The 16355-nt window shown below is 51.8% G+C and overlaps 1 protein-coding gene and 1 pseudogene across 1 annotated transcript in view; both read right to left on the minus strand.

The window, feature by feature from the left end:
- PWP2 (PWP2 small subunit processome component) overlaps positions 1–16355 on the minus strand; it is a 613222-nt gene that overhangs the window by 457752 nt on the left and 139115 nt on the right. The gene's annotated exons all lie outside the window — the stretch shown is intronic.
- On the minus strand, positions 4883–4965 carry LOC116551058 (annotated as a pseudogene).

The following is a 16355-nucleotide window of genomic DNA, read 5'->3' on the forward strand; positions in this document are numbered from 1 at the left end:
TGGCCGTGTGACACCAGGCAAGTCCTTTCCTCCTCTGAGCTTCGGTTCCCTCATCTTCAAAAGGGGTATATTCGCCTGGGGATGGAGGTTCCCATTGACCCCACCTACATCCTTCCTCCAGGTGCTTTAGAAGGAAGGCAGCTGGCCCCATGGTGGAGGCCCTGAGCGTGGCCCTGAGTGTGAGCTCCCGAGGGGCCTTCCTAGGACCAGTGACAGAGGCTGAGGGACACTGTGGCTCAGACAGGAGCTTCAGGGGCATCTGGGAAGACGTCCCAGAGAGGAGCTACAGTGGACAGGAGAAGAGGGTCTCAGGTGGACGTGGGTGGGGACAGTGCCCCCAGTAAAGCAGGAGCAAGGGCAGAGGCCTGGGGCCTGCAAGGATGCTGAACCCATGGTGGCCCCGCAGGCATGGCCTCGAGGGGGCTGGCCTCAGCGGGAGGCCTTGGTGACATAGACCCCTTGTCTGTGCAGTCAGACAGCGAGGCAGGCCCTGTGTGCAGGCTGCAGAGAACCACGAAGGACTCTGGGTGCAGTGTTCCCCCTAAGCCTGAGAAGGAAGCGTCCTGCCCAGTATGGGTCAGGGCTGAGGAGTGACAAAGGTACCAAGAAGCCTGAATCTGGGCAGCATTGGGCTGGGGTGACTGACGCAGTGAGAGATGCCACCAAGATTCCCGCGTGGGCAGGTGTGCCGTTGGTCGTTGGGCAGCCAGAGTCCGGGATGGGGAGCAGCGGGCACCTCTCCTCTGGACCAGGGCTCGATCTCAATTTCTCCTTCTACCTCCAGCTCCAGCGTCCCCCTGAATGTTCTGCACGTGCTGAGATTCCTCCAGAAAAGACTCCAGGGGTGCTTGATAACAAACCTGGAAGGTAGGGCCAAAGGTGGTGGCCGATGTGGTCAGCCTGGGTTCAGGTGCTGGGGTTGTCATGGGGAGCTGTGGGGGAGGGGGTCCATCTCAGACAGCCAGGGGTGGCTGTGGAGTGTCAGGCAGTGCAGAGTCGGGGTGGGAACAGGCTTGCTGAGGTATGGCGTGCCCCAGGAGCTCTGAGCTGGTATCAGGGCCCTCTCACTGCCCGTGTCTGGGTGTGTGGAGCGCCCAGGAGCTCTGAGCTGGGAGCAGGGCCCTCACGCTGCCCGTGTCTGGGTGTGTGGAGTACCCAGGAGCGCTGAGCTGAGAGCAGGGCCCTCACGCTGCCCGTGTCTGGGTGTGTGGAGTGCCCAGGAGCGCTGAGCTGGGAGCAGGGCCCTCACGCTGCCGGTGTCTCAGTGTGTGGAGTGTGCTCTCTCACTCCCTGCACTGTGCCTTCTGCAGACCCCGCCAGGGAAGACCCTCCTGGGCCGCCCTGCAGGTGCCCACTCCGAGAGGCACATCCTGTCCCTAGCTGGGCCAGGCCTCAGCTCACCAGGTTTCCTGCCCTCTCCCCTGGAGTTCTGTATTTATGGCAAAAATATTTAGAATAAGCACAAGCCAGGCCGGGCGCGGTGGCTTAAGCCTGTAATCCCAGCACTTTGGGAGGCTGAGGCGGGTGGATCACGAGGTCAAGAGATCGAGACCATCCTGGTCAACATGGTGAAACCCCGTCTCTACTAAAAAATACAAAAAATTAGCTGGGCATGGAGGTGCGTGCCTGTAATCCCAGCTACTCAGGAGGCTGAGGCAGGAGAATTGCCTGAACCCAGGAGGCGGAGGTTGCGGTAAGCCGAGATCGCGCCATTGCACTCCAGCCTGGGTAACAAGAGTGAAACTCCGTCTCAAAAGAAAAAAAAAAAAAAAGAATAAGCACAAGCCAAAATCGCACAGAAGCCCCGCTCTGCACGGGCTCCTGCCTGCCCTTGAAACACCCCGTTCTCCTTGCTCCTCTGTGGTCAAGGGTCTCACCAGGGGAGGGCTCACTAACATCAAGTTCAATGGCAACCCTCAGGCCCACGGGCTCCACTGTCCACGCAGAAAGGTCCCGGGGTGCCAGGGAACGGCACACACAGCTTTGGGATGACTGGCTCCCCTCTCTCCTGTGAGGCCATCCTGCCCTGAAGTCACTCCGGGCAACCTGGTGGCTCTTCTCGCCCCAGGTGGTTAAGTGGGTCAGTGGAAGCCTTAGCCCAGAGGTAGGTCAAGGGGAATTAAAAACTGAAAAGCAAGATTCAAACCTGCACTTCACTTATTTATTTTTTTTTAAAAAAAAGATGGGGTTTCACCATGTTGGTCAGGCTAGTCTTGAACTCCTGACCTCAGGTGATCTGCCCGCCTTGGCCTCCAAAGTGCTTGGATTACAGGCGTGAGCCACCACGCCCAGCCGCATTTCACTTTTTTTTAAAAGACCTGAAATCTTTGCGGGTGCACCTGTATTACCGGGCTGGGGCTTGACCCCTGTGGGCAGGTGTCACCCAGCCTCTTGCATGGAGATTGACAAAGAGGCCCTTGTAGAATTCTGGACTTTCCACCATGCTGTGGGGCTTTCCATCCCAGCCCCTTGCCCCGGGGCGATCCAGAGCCACCAAGGCTCTCTGGAGGAGGCCCTTGTGACACAGACCCCTGGAGGGGAGTGAGGGGCCAGGGGCTTGGCCCTGTCTTCAGTGGGGCTGATGCCTTTGTGGGGCTGAGCCTCAGTTTCCCCAAGAGGCGCCTGGGCAGCAGAGCTTTGGGACAGTATTGGGCTCCATACCTGAGCCCCGTGTCCTCAGATGGAGCAGAAGGGCTCAGCAGCCCCTTCTCCCACATCCATGCTGTGCCCTAGGACGCCTGCAGGCCTGGCATGCCCGGGCTGGGCCCTGAGAGCTTTGTGATTCTGCTCACTCCATCAGCAGAATGGTCTCCTTAGGTCTTCATCGGGATTGGTGCCATCCACAGATGTGGAAACTGAGGTCCACTGTGGGGAAGAGCTTGGCCAGAGTCATGCAGCTGCTAAGGGGCAGAATCATGACTCAGGCCTTGATGTACGGAGGACAGAAGCTCTCCAGGTCCAGGCTCCTGCTGTGCTGGGTGCCCCTTGGGTGCCCAGGTCACATCAGGTGTTCCCAGCCTGCAAAGACAGCGGGCACTGCTCGTGTGATGCATGCAGAATTTGGGAGAAGCCAGGTCCCAATGGCAGAGCAGGGCAGAGGCTGGAGGGGGCTCAGCCTTGGCGCCTCAAACAAGCCTGGATTCTGTGCCTTCTCCCCTGCTGCAGGTGGAGGCTTGTGGAGCCCTGACCAGGGCCCTAGGCCCTGCCCCCACAGCCTGGCCAGGTGGTCTGGCATCAGGGGAGGTGTGGGTCTCTGGAGGACACTTTGTGAGGACCCTAGAACCCTCCTGGCCACCAGCTTCCTCACTAGGCCTCAGTTTACCCACTGTGGAGAGGAAGTTGCCTCTGCTTGTTGAGGGTGGGATGGCCATTCCACATGGGTGTCCAGGTCTGGGAGGCAGCCCTGAGCACCAGTGAGCTCCCACGCACCCCTGCTCAGCCTACGGCATGAGAGTGGGGTCCCTGTTCTCTCCCCTGCCACTCCTCTTGCCTCAAACCTGCCCCCCTGGCTGTGCCTCAGTTTCCCTGGTCTGGCCTCTCCACTGCGGTCCACGGTGGGTATGTGTCAGACAGCATCGCTCTTCTCAGTGAACTAGAGGATGGTGGTGACAGAGATTCTCTTCCTTTTTGCAGAATTAACCATCTGCCTGGGAGAATTACCAAACGGCCCAGCTGGTGGGTGGGGTCCCTCTTGGTGGACAGGCCCTGGGAGAACGTAGCCCTGCCCTCTGCCCTGGAAGCCCACCTGCTATGAGGAGAACGTTGGTCTCCCCCCAACATTCGTATGTTATATCCCCACCTCCAGGGTGATAGCAGTAGGTGGTGGGATGTTTGGGAGGTCATTAGGTCGCAAGGATTCTGCCCTCATGAACAGATTACTGCCCGTATAAAAGGAGTCTGGTGGCCGGGCACAGTGGCTCACACCTGTAATCCCAGCACTTTGGGAGGCCGAGGCAGGTGGATCATCTGAGGTCAGGAGTTCGAGATCAGCCTGGCCAGCATGGTGAAAACTTGTCTCTACTAAAAATACAAAATTAGCCAGGTGTTGTGGCTCATGCCTGTAATCCCAACTACTCAGGAGGCTGAGGCAAGAGAATCACTGGAACCCGCGAGGCAGAGGTTGCAGCGAGCCGAGATCTCGCCACTGTACTCCAGTCTGGGCCACAAGACTAAAATTCCGTCTCAAAAAATAAAATAAAATGTTTATTCAATAAGGGCACTGTCAGGAGAGTGAAATGGATGAAAGTGAATATTTGAAATATCACATATCTGATAAGGGTCTAATATCCAGGACATATAGAGGACTCTTAAGACAATCCAATTAAAAACTGGGCGAAGGACTAAAATAGACACGTCTCCAAAGAAGGCAGGCACATGGTCACCAAGCACATGAAAAGATGCTCAGCAGCTTCAGTCACCAGGGAAGTGCAAACTAAAACCAAATGAGGCTGGGCACGGTGGTTCAGGCCTTAATCTCAGCACGTTGGGAGGCTGAGGCAGGTGGATCACCTGAGGTTGGGAGTTCGAGACCAGCCTGACCAACATGGAGGAACCCAGTCTCAACTAAAAATACAAAATTAGCCTAGCGTGGTGGCACACACCTGTAATCCTAGCTACTCAGGGGGCTGAGGTGGGAGAATCGCTTGAACCCAGGAGCGGAGGTTGTGGTGAGCCAAGATTTCGCCATTGCACTCCAGCCTGGGCAACGAGAATAAAACTCCACCTCTAAATAAATAAATTAATTAAAAAGCCGGGCGTGGTGGCTTATGCTACCGCGCTTATCCCAGCACTTGGGGAGGCCAAGGTGGATGGATCATGAGGTCAGGAGTTTGAGACCAGCCTGGCCAACACGGTGAAACCCTGTCTCTTTTTTTTTCTCTCAGGTCAGACGGGTAATGTGCAGACGTCATAACAAGGTTCAAGGGTAGCACGTCTCACTCATCATGCTCATGAACTAGAAAGGATCGAAACCCTGTCCCTTAAAAAAAAAAAAAAAGGACTGGGCTCAGTGGCTCACGCTTGTAATCCCAGCACTTTGGGAGGCCAAGGTGGGTGGATCATGAGGTCAAGAGATCGAGACCATCCTGGCCAACACGGTGAAACTCTGTCTCTACCAAAAATACAAAAATTAGCCAGGCATGATGGCACGCACTTGTGGTCCCATCTACTCAGGAGGCTGAGGTGGAAGAATCGCTTGAATCCAGGAGGCAGAGGTTGCAGTGAGCTGAGATTGCGCCATTGCACTCCATCCTGGTGACAGAGCAAGACTCAGTCTCAAAAAAAAAAAGAATACATAAAAAAAAAAAATACAAAATTAGCTGGGCATGGTGGCGTACGCCTGTAATCCCAGCTACCTGGGAGGCTGCGGCAGGAGAATCGCTTGAATCCAGGAGGCAGAGGTTGCAGTGAAACGAGACTGTGCCACTGCACTCCAGCCTGGGTGACAGAGGGAGACTGTGTCTCAAAAAAAAAAAATTCAAGTGAGATAGCACTTTACCCCTATAGGATGGCTATTGTCAAAGAACAGAAAATCAGTTTTATTCTTGTTTCTTTGGGAAGAATGTAGAAAACCTGGAACCCTCACAAGTTGCTGATGGAAACCAGAAGTGGTACAGCCACAGAAAACGCTTTTGCAGTTCCTCAAAAAATTAAATATAGAATGACTATATGATCTAGCAATTTCACTTCTGGGGATACACCAAAAAAGAAATGAAAGCAGGTATTCAAGCAGAAGCTGGGACACAGGTGTGCATAGCAGCAGCATTTACAACAGCCAAATGTCCATCCACAAAGAATGGATGGACAGAATGTGGTGTGAGCACAGGACAGAATACCATTCAGCTGTAAATACAAATGAAGTACTGAGACATGCCGCAATATGGTTGAGCCTCAGAAACATGACGCTACGTGAGCCACACACGAAACAGCCACCTTGTACAATTTCATTCATAAGACATTCACAGAACAGGCAAATCTGTAGAGACAGAAAACAGATGGGTGGTTTCCAGGGGATGTAGAGAAGAGGAAGTGAGGAGTGACTATTTAATGAGTATGTGGCTTCCACTTAGAGTGGATGGAAAAGTTCTGGAACTAAGGCAGTGGTGACTGTTGTACAATATCATGATGCAATAATTGCCACAGAATTTTAAACTTTCATATGGTGAAAATGGTAAATTTCATGCTATGTGAATTTACAATACAAATTAATTAATGAAAAACATATTTGTCTGGGTTGATTTCTGGGTTCTCTGCTTCGTTCCATTGATCTATGTGTCTATCTGTTTACCAGCATCACAGTCTTGATTACTGTAGCTATATAATCAATCTTGAGACCTATTAAACGGATTCCTCACTTCATTCTTCTTCTTTTTCTTTCTTTCTTTTGATTTATTTATTTATTTATTTAATTTTTTTTTTTTTTTTTTTTTTTGAGACAGAGTCTCACTCTTTTGCCCAGGCTGGAGTGTAGTGGCACAATCTCGGCTCACTACAACCTCTCCCTTCCAGTTTTAAAGCAATTCACCTGCCTCAGCCTCCTGAGTAGCTGGGATTACAGGTGCCCGCCACCACACCTGGCTAACTTTTGTATTTTTAGTAGAGATGGGGTTTCACCATGTTGGCCAGGATGGTCTCAAACTCCTGACCTTGCGATTCCCCCACCTTGGCCTCCCAAAGTTCTGGGATTACAGGTGTGAGCCACCGAGCCCAGCCCACTTTTCTTTTTTTCTTTTCTTTTTTTTTTTTTGAGTCTCTCTCTGTCACCCAGGCTGGAGTTTAGTGGTGTGATCTTGGCTTACTGCAACCTCCACCTCCCAGTTCAAGCTATTTTCCTGTCTCAGCCTCCAGAGTAGCTGGGACTACAGGTACACCACCACACCTGGCTAATTTTTGTGTTTTTAGTAGAGATGCAGTTTCACCATATTGGTCAGGCTGGTCTTGAACTTCTGACCTCAGGTGATCCACCCATCTTGACCTCCCAAAGTGCTGGGTTAACAGATGTGAGCCACTGCACCTGGCCCATTCTTTTTCAAAATTGTTTTAGCTATTCTTGTTTCTTTGATTTTTCCATATAAATTTTAGAATAATTTTGTTTCCAACTATTAAAAAATCTTGCTAGGATTCTGATAGGAATTGTGTTAAATCTATATATAAGTTTGGAAAAACTTGATGTCTTTATGATGCTTAATTTTCTGATCCATGAACATTGTATGCCTCTCTATTTTATGAGACCATTGATTTTTTTAAAAAACAGTGTCTCATAGTTTCAGCATGCAAATATTGTACATGTTTTATGTTGAGCAAGTGTAAATGGTTTTGTGGTTTTTATTTTGGTGTCTATAGGTTCATTGCTAATATATAGAAATTCAAATGTTTTTGCATGGTCACCTTGTATCCTACAACCTTGCTGAATTCATTTCTTTAATTCTAGGAGTGGTTATTAGTTAAATCTTTGGTATTTTTTTCAAAGACAATTATGTCTTGTGTAAATCGGGACAGCTTGATTCCTTGCTTTCCAACCAATATGCCTGTATTCCCTTGTCTTGCCTTATGGCACTGGCTAAATCTTCCAACACTAAGCTGAATAACAGTCATGGGAGTGGACATCCTTGCTTCATTTCTGGTCTGAGGGAGAAAGCATCTAGTCTTTTGCACTAGTTGCATGTTTTTTGAAGATGTTCTCTATCAACTTGAGGAAAGTTCCCATTATTTCTATTTCTCTGAGAGTTCTTATTGTGAACGGATATTGAATTTTGTCAAATGCTTTTTCTGCATTAAATGATCTGATCCTGTGATTTTTTTTTTCCTTTCTATGATGACAAAATATATCCCACCTCCCCTCTCTGCCAGGAACAACAGTTAATCACTGACAACAACTGGATTCTTATTGGCCTGAAGCTGATAGCAGAAGAATCTATGATATGGTTTGGATGTTTGTCCTCTCCAAATCTCACACCAAAGTGTGATTCCCAGTGTTGGAGGTGGGGTAGGGTAGTAGGTGATTGGATCATGGGGCCTGATGGCCCATGAATGTCTTGGCACTTGGTGATAAGTCAATTCTCAGGCTATCTGCTTGTGTAAAGCATGTGACACCTCTTCCTCTCTCTCTTGCTCCCAATGTCACCATCAGAAGTGCCTGCTACCACTTTGCCATGCACCGTGATCGTAAGCTGCCTGAGGCCTCCCCAAAAGCTGAGCAGATGCTGGTACCATGCCTGTACAGCCTGCAGAACCATGATCCAGTGAAACTTCTCTTCTTTATAAATTACCCAGCCTTGGGTATCTCTCGGGAGGGAAGCAAGAATGGCCTAACACCATCTACACAAGCAAGCTTCCCTAACTTGCCTTCATCTGCCATTCTCTTTTTTTTTTTTTTTTTTTTTGAGACAGAGTCTCCCTCTGTTGCCCAGGTTGGAGTACAACTGCAACCTCCGCCTCCCGGGTTCAAGCAATTCTCCTGCCTCAGCTTCCTGAGTAGCTGGGGTAACAGGCATGTGCCACCATTCCCAGCTAAGTTTTGTATTTTTAGTAGAGATGGGGTTTCACCATGTTGGTCAGGCTGGTCTCGAACTCCTGACCTCAGGTCATCTGCCCACCTCGGCCTCCCACAGTGCTGGGATTATGAGGGTGAGTCACCGAGCCAGCCTCAAATTGTCTTCTGTGTATGGTGTGAAGTGGGCAGGAGCTGAGGTTTATTCTTTTGCAGGTGTATGTCCAGTTGCCCTGGCACTGGAAATACCCATTTCTCAATCTAGTGGACTTTGCGCCTTGGTAGAAGGCCAGTTGTCCGCAGGCGTGAGGTCCATTTCTGCATCTTCCCCCTTCCACAGTCTGTGTGTCCATTGGCTCACCTGGGCGCTGTGGTCTTAGTGACTGTGGCTCTACATACCCACGTCTTGGGAGTCAGAACACACAGGGATCTACTGGCTTCTGCTCTTAGAAGTCCTTGGCCCTTCCCTGGGAAAGGTGGGATCCCCCTGTTGATTTCTAGAGTTGAGTCCTTGGGGCTGCTTGAGCCCCTCAAAGAACCCCTTCGTGGCTCCCCTTCAGAGGCCTCCATCACCTGCAGAAACTCTCTCCCACACCCAGGACCAAAGTTGAGCTCAGGCCTCTGCCAGCATTTCCCGAGGAGGCGCCGGCGGTATGAAGACCACCACCTATGGACTCCTGCTGTGGCTCACATCACACCACTGGGGGGAGCCCGAGGAGCCTCCAAGGACTTCCTAGAACAGAGCCCCTCCCTCCCTTCCACCCTCCACATCTTCCCCCTGCCCACGTGGTCACTGCCAGGGTAGGAGGCTCTCCACGCTGGGCCTTCCATCAGCACCAAGGAGTGGGCAGCGCAGCACCAGGGAACGGCCCTCTGGCACCCCCACCCCCGCCATGGGCCCCATCGGCACTAGGGTTTGTAGTCGGAGCTCTCTTTACCAAAGAGGTTAAAAACAAGCAGCAGGCCCAGCATGGTGGCTCACTTCTATAATTTCAGCACTTTGGCAGGACGAGGCAGGCAGATCACCTGAGGTTAGGAGTTCAAGACCAGCCTGAGCAACATGGGGAAACCATGTGTCTACTAAAAATATTTTAAAAACTAGCCAGATGTGCTGGCGGGTGCCTGTAATCCCAGCTACTTGGGAGGCTGAGGCAGGAGAATAGCTTGAACCTAAGAGGTGGAGGTTGCAGTGAGCCAAGGTGGCGCCAATGCACTCCAGCGACAAGAATGAAACTCTGTCTCAAAAAAAAAAGAAAAGCATCAAACACAGCCGGCTCCATCACAGTCAGAAAGCCCAGAATAGAAGGAAGGGGACACCTAGGGGTGCTGGGTGCTGATGGGAGCTTCCCAGGGTCCGTCCCCACGCGGCAGTGCAGAGAAGAAGGACAAGGAAAGGATCCAGGATGCATCGGCCAACCCTGAATCCAGTCTGATGGTGGCCTGACAGAGGGAGGTGGGTAAGAAGGGTGTCCTCAGCAGGAGGCCCAGGAGGAGCCTGTTGTCCGGACCGGCACGTGGCTGCCTGTGCCAAGGGGCACCCTGACCCCACTGTTACAACCCTCACCTGGGCCCTGCCATCCAAGGTTGACTCAGGTGCTCAGGGCTGGTTTGCAGTCTCACCCCAGACAGGAAGAGCCCCCGAAAACCGAGGGGAGCCTGTGCTCAGAGGGGTCCCGGGAGCCTTCTACGCTGGCAGCACCCATGGCCCTGGACACCAGAATGGAAGCCACTGCATCCTGGGGCCCCTCTGGCCCAGCCCAGCACCTACTCTTCCTCCAGGCCCCAGTGCAACTTGACCTCCCCCCCTGCCATCACTGGCCTTTTGCTGGGGGTCCAGTCCCTGTTCCTCCATGGAAGAACCCTCCCCCTGTCCAGCAGACCTGCCCTCTGGCCTCACCCCTATACCTCTGCAGGGTCCTCCACCTAGCCCAGGTCCTCAAAGAACCTGCCCCTGCACACTTAACCCTGGGCCACAGCCCTGCCCATTGGGTCCACTTTTCCCAGAGACTTGGCTGGTTTTCTCCCAGCGTCCGCCCAGGGCCTGCCCCGGAACAGGTCGGGACACACCTGCTGCACGGACAAGGGCTCCCTCAGCCTCCCCACCCAGCCAGGGACAAGGGAGCAGGCCCCAGAGGTGCTGACGGTTTAGTGCTAGGGAAAGGCACCAACCCCTGAGTGACAGCCACGTGTGCAGAAAACACACCGGGTGTCTCCAAGTCACAGGGCCTCTGAGGGCACCCCCATGCCAGCTCCTCGGCCCTGGCTCTGAGCCCTCGGGCAGACCCTGTCCATTCCTCAGCCCCGCTGGGTCTCTGGTGCACTGGTCCTGAGCCACTGCGGGCCATGGAAGCAGGACTGAGGCCAGGGTGCTCTGGGGACGTCCCGTCTCCACACATGTCCCCACCTGTTCCTGATCTGCCAAGGCGCAGAGAACAGAGGAGAATGCAGCCTGGTTTGGGGCTGGAAGGGAGTCTCCTGAGATTAAGGGTGAGGACAAAAGAACGGAAACTACCCAGATGTCCCTCAGTGGGGGCAGGTGAGAGACTGAGTGTCCTGCACCACAGATGACGGGCCAGCCCTGGTGGGAGGCTGGGCCAAGTGCTGGGACCCTATGGTGACCAACGTGTCACTGTTTAATCTGCAGGCAAAGCATTGCTTCAGCTGTAGAAGCAATGTTGTAGAAGCAACATAGATCATTTTGATGTTAAAAATAGGAAGTAGGCTGGGCGTGGTGACGCACACCTGTAATCCCAGCACTTTGGGAGGCCGAGGTGAGCGGATCACCTGAGGTCAGGAGTTCGAGACCAGCCTGGCCCACATGGTGAAACCCTATCTCTACTAATAATACAAAAATTAGCCAGGCGTGGTGGTGTGTGCCTGTAATCCCAGCTACTCAAAAGGCTGAAGCAGGAGAATCACTTGAACCTGAGAGGTGGAGGTTGCAGTGAGCCAAGACCGTGCTATTGCACTGCAGCCTGGGTAACAGAGTGAGATAAGAAGAAAGAAATAGAGAGAGAGAGAGAGAGAGAGAGGGGAGAGAGAGAGAGGATAAAGAAAGGATAAAGAAAGAAAGAAAGAGAAAAGAAAAAGAAAGAAAAGAAAAGAAGAAAGAAAGAAAGGGAAAAGAAAGCGGAAGGAAGGAAGGAAGGAAAAGGGAAGGGAAGGGAAGGGAGAAAGAGAGAAAATATAATGAAAAAATATTCACAACACCAATCAATAGTCACTTTTTTTTGAGACAGATTCTCACTCTGTCACCCAGGCTGGAGTGCAGTGGCACAATCTTGGCTCACTGCAACCTGTGCCTCCGGGTTCAAACAATTCTCATGCCTCAGCCACACGAGTAGCTGGGATTACAAGCATGTGCCACCATGGCCAGCTAATTTTTGTACTTTCAGTGGAGACAGGGTTTTGCCATGTTGGCCAGGCTAGTCCCTAACTCCTGTGTTCAAGTATCTGCCCACCCAGGTGCTGGGATTACAGGCGTCAGCCACTACACTCAGCTACAAGGGCTCATTTTCTTTTTTTTTTTTTTGAGATGGAGGCTCACTCTTTTTACCCAGGCTGGAGTGCAATGGCGCGATCTCGGCTCACCGCAACCTCTGCCTCCTGGGTTCAGGCAATTCTCCTGCCTCAGCCTCCTGAGTAGATGGGATTACAGGCAAGCGCCACCATGCCCGGCTGATTTTTTGTATTTTTTAGTAGAGACGGGGTTTCACCATGTTGACCAGGATGGTCTCGATCTCTTCACCTCGTGATCCACCTGCCTTGGCCTCCCAAAGTGCTGGGATTACAGGCGTGAGCCACCATGCCCTGACTGGATTTAACCCCTTTTTTTTTTCTTTTTGAGATGGAGTTTTCCTCTTTTCACCCAGGCTGGAGTACAGTGGTGTCATCTCTGCTCACTGCAACCTCCGCCTCCCGGGTTCAAGCCATTCTCCTGCTGCAGCCTCCGAAGTAGCTGAGATTACAGGCATGCATCACCATGCCCAGCTAATTTTGTATTTTTAGTAGAGACAGGGTTTCTCCATGTTGGTCAGGCTGATCTTGAACTCCTGACCTCAGGTGATCCGCCCACCTTGACCTCCCAGAGTGCTGGGATTACAGGGGTCAGTCACCTCGCCCGGCTGTGGATTTGACTTCTTAACTGTATTTTTACAAGTCAGTTATTCCTTAATTACTGTATAAATCTAATACCATTCCAATCAAATTACCAGTGGGATTTTTCAAAAAACTTGATTTAATGTTCTGGAAGGTGAGTGACTATGGGACAAGACACTTCTGAAGACTGTCACGTGGCACCAGACATTTAAATGTAGCATAAGGCTGCAGTCAGCCGGGAGTGGGGGGCTCTGACACAGAAAGAGACACACCTCTGGAGTGAAATGCAAAGCCTGACACACAGGCACTCGGAGAATGCAGGTGATTAACACAGGGCTCTGAATGCGTCAGGAAATGGAGGGCGTGTTCAGTCAGTGACCTTGGGAGAACTGGAGAGTCATTTGTAGAAAGGCAAACACTAAAACTATTCCAGTTAGAATTAACATATAAAATGACTTCAATGAAGACATGAAATGTTGACGTGGAAAAAATGAAATAAAATACCCAAAGGAAATAAAGGTGCATGCTTATATCATCTTGGGGTGAAGAGGAGCTTTTTAAGTGTGCTAGAAAGAATGCAAGCCAAAAAAAACACTCATAGACCCAACTTGATGATAGTGTAATAAGCTTGCATAGAAAAATGCTGTAAAATGGTAAAACAGGTTAATAAGCTGAAGAAAATATTTGTGACTTATATATACAAGGAGTATATGAGTTAATGTTTTTAACACAGAAAGAGGCTTTCAAATCTATAAGAAAGAGACAACCAAGGGTCACAAAGAAAATGAAAGGAATGGAGAAAAGAGACTTAAGGTTTGCAAGAGAGTTTATTTCATAGCTCCAGAGCATGGGGGCTGCAATCTGGCACCATTCACTGTTCCCACTTTGCAGCTTTTGAATACTGAGCTATGAAAATATGTGACGGATGCACAAATCATATTCGTTTTCCAGACAAAACATAATTTCATACCTGGCTTTTATAAATGTACCATAAAGGATATTTCCTTTACTTAGTAGGTTTGGGGGAAATGGTGGGTAACTTTTTTTGGGGGTGTCAAGGGACGGAGTCTTGCTCTGTCCCTCAGGCTGGAGTGCAGTGGTGTAGTCTCTGCTCACTGCAACCTCCACCTCCCGGGTTCAGGCAATTCTCCTGCCTCAGCCTCCCGAGTAGCTGGGATGACAGGTGCCTGTCACCACACCCGGCTAATTTTTGTGTGTTTTTTTTTTTGTTTTGTTTTGTTTTTAGACGGAGTTTTGCTCGTTACCCAGGCTTCAGTGCAATGGCGCGATCTCGGCTCACCGCAACCTCCGCCTCCCGGGTTCAGGTAATTCTCCTGCCCCAGCCTCCTGAGTCGCTGGGATTACAGGCACGCACCACCATGCCCAGCTAATTTTTTGTATTTTTAGTAGAGACGGGGTTTCACCATGTTGACCAGGATGGTCTCGATCTCTTGACCTCGTGATCCACCCGCCTCAGCCTCCGACAGTCCTGGGATTACAGGCTTGAGCCACCGCCCCCGGCCCTAATTTTTGTGTTTTTAGTAGAGATGGCAGTTTCGCCATGGTGGCCAGGCTGGTCTCGAACTCCTGACCTCATGATCCGCCCGCCTCAACCTCCCAAAGTGCTGGGATTACAGGCATGAGCCACCTCACCTGGCCATGGTGGGTAATTTAATGGATTAAGCAGAGGTAGTATTTCAAGATTCTAAGAGACTCTAACACAAAGATGCGAACTGTGACCACAGCGTGTCCCTGGCGATCTGACTGCTCGTGGCCGCAGCTCTGGATTGGGCTCCGCAAGGAGGGTGGCAGTTCTTCAACAGGAAGCCTCAGTGAACCCCAAAGAGGGGCCGGGAAGAGGCTGCAAGCATCTATTTCAGCCAGGAGAGGAGGATGTGCGGTCATGTTCGTGGGTGGCCCAGGGACCTCGTTTCTGTGGGAGCCGCGATTTGGAAGTGGTCTTATTTTTCACTCGCTTTATTATTGTCTGGAATGGCCTTGTCTGAGGTCTGCTCTGAGATGTTGCTGACGTCTGCAGGAGAGCACTAGGACCTCGCTGTGGGCACTGGACTTGTCTTTCTCAGTATATTTCTTTTCTTTTGTTTTCTTTCTTTCTTTTTTTTTTTTTTTTTTTTTTTGAGATGGAGTCTTGCTCTGTTGCTCAGGCTGGAGTGTAATGGTGTGATCTTGGCTCACTGCAACCTCCATCTCCATGTTAAAGTGATTTTCCTGCTTCAGCCTCCCGAGTAGCTGCGATTACAAGTGCCTGCCACCATGCCTGGCTGATTTTTGTATTTTTTAATAGAGACAGGGTTTCACCATGTTGGTCAGTCTAGTCTCAAACTTCTGACCTCAGGTGATGCACCTGTCTCAACCTCCAAAGTGTTGGGATTACAGGCACGAGCCACCGTGCTCAGCGTCTTTCTCAGCATTAAAGCGTCAGCTTTGTCCAAGGTTCAAAGAGCCGCTGGCCTGGGTGTGGTGCTGGAGAAGTCTTGGAGCTTGGGCCCTGGGGCACCCTGCAGTCCTCTCCAGATCAGGCGATGTCCTCTCTAGGTCAGGCGATGCAAGGGTCACGTCACCTCTGACTCCAGAGGCACTTCCTCTTCGGGAGAAGAAAAAAGGTTTGTTCATTCATTCATTCACCCCACAAACACAGAATACCACCACTCCCCACCCCACTACAGCTGGGTGGGTCATGTGACTCGATGCGGCCACTGAATGTGGAGGGTTCACCACGTCCCTTCGCCTGCGAGATCACCACCTCGGTCTGCCCCACAGAAGCCCCCCGTGGCCCAAGGCCCCAAGCCTGTCCCCAGATGCCGGCTTTGGCTCCTGCTGCCTGTAGACTGATCAGGCGGAGGTGAGACAACCTCGGTCCAGGCCGTGGGCTGGAGGGCAGAGTGCACTGCGTGGCGTCCCCGGGGCTCCCCAGCCCCAGCCGGCATCGGCACCAGTCCTCACACCATCACGGGCTCCTGGACAGAGGCTGAGTAGCATGGTCTTCTCACTTCTGGAGTGTGGTTTCCCACCTGGTGTTTTCGGACACAGTTTCACGTGCCATTTAGAAATGCACCATCAGGGGAAGGCTCTTTGCATTGGCAGCTCCGGAAGAGACAGAGGCTTCCCTTGATGAAGGGCGTCTGTCTTATGTGCTTCTCAGAGACTTTACGCAGGGATGCAAATCTTGACCCTCCAAGCAGACGAGCAGTAGGCAGTGTGTCCCAAGCAATCTGACCACGCACGCTGTTCCCAAGCACACCCATGACAGTGCCTTCTGGAAGGTGGGAGAAGCCACAGCCCCTGCTGGGGTCCAGTGCACCAGCCAGCTGGGCTGGGTGAGGCTTCAGTGACCACCCCAGGCCCCCAGGGCTGCCGTCCACAGCAGCGGCTGCCGTCCTGTCTTTTCTTCCTGACCCTAACGGCCCACACTGTATATGACCACTCTGGGTCCAGCTGGGCCGGGGCCAAAGCCAAGTTGAGTCACAGGGTCTTTCCAGACCCCCTAGGCTCGATGGCATCGGAAATCAATGTGGGGTGAGCTGTGGGTCACCCCATCAATCCAGCACACAGGTAACCTCCAGGCTGGGTGGGGGGCATGGGAGGTCATGCAGAAGGAAGGTGCCAGATGCACCCATGAGTGCCAGGAAGGGGCAGCCACACAGGGGGACTGTGCTCCACTAGCCCCGGGGCCCTGCTTGGGAGCTTTAAGGCACACACCACCACGTGTGTGGCCTCCAGGCTTCCTGGGGCATCGGAGAATGAGGCC

The sequence above is a fragment of the Sapajus apella genome, unplaced genomic scaffold (assembly GCF_009761245.1).
Source record: "Sapajus apella isolate SASKATOON/1434 unplaced genomic scaffold, GSC_monkey_1.0 scaffold8, whole genome shotgun sequence".
In the NCBI taxonomy this organism is placed as follows: domain Eukaryota; kingdom Metazoa; phylum Chordata; class Mammalia; order Primates; family Cebidae; genus Sapajus; species Sapajus apella.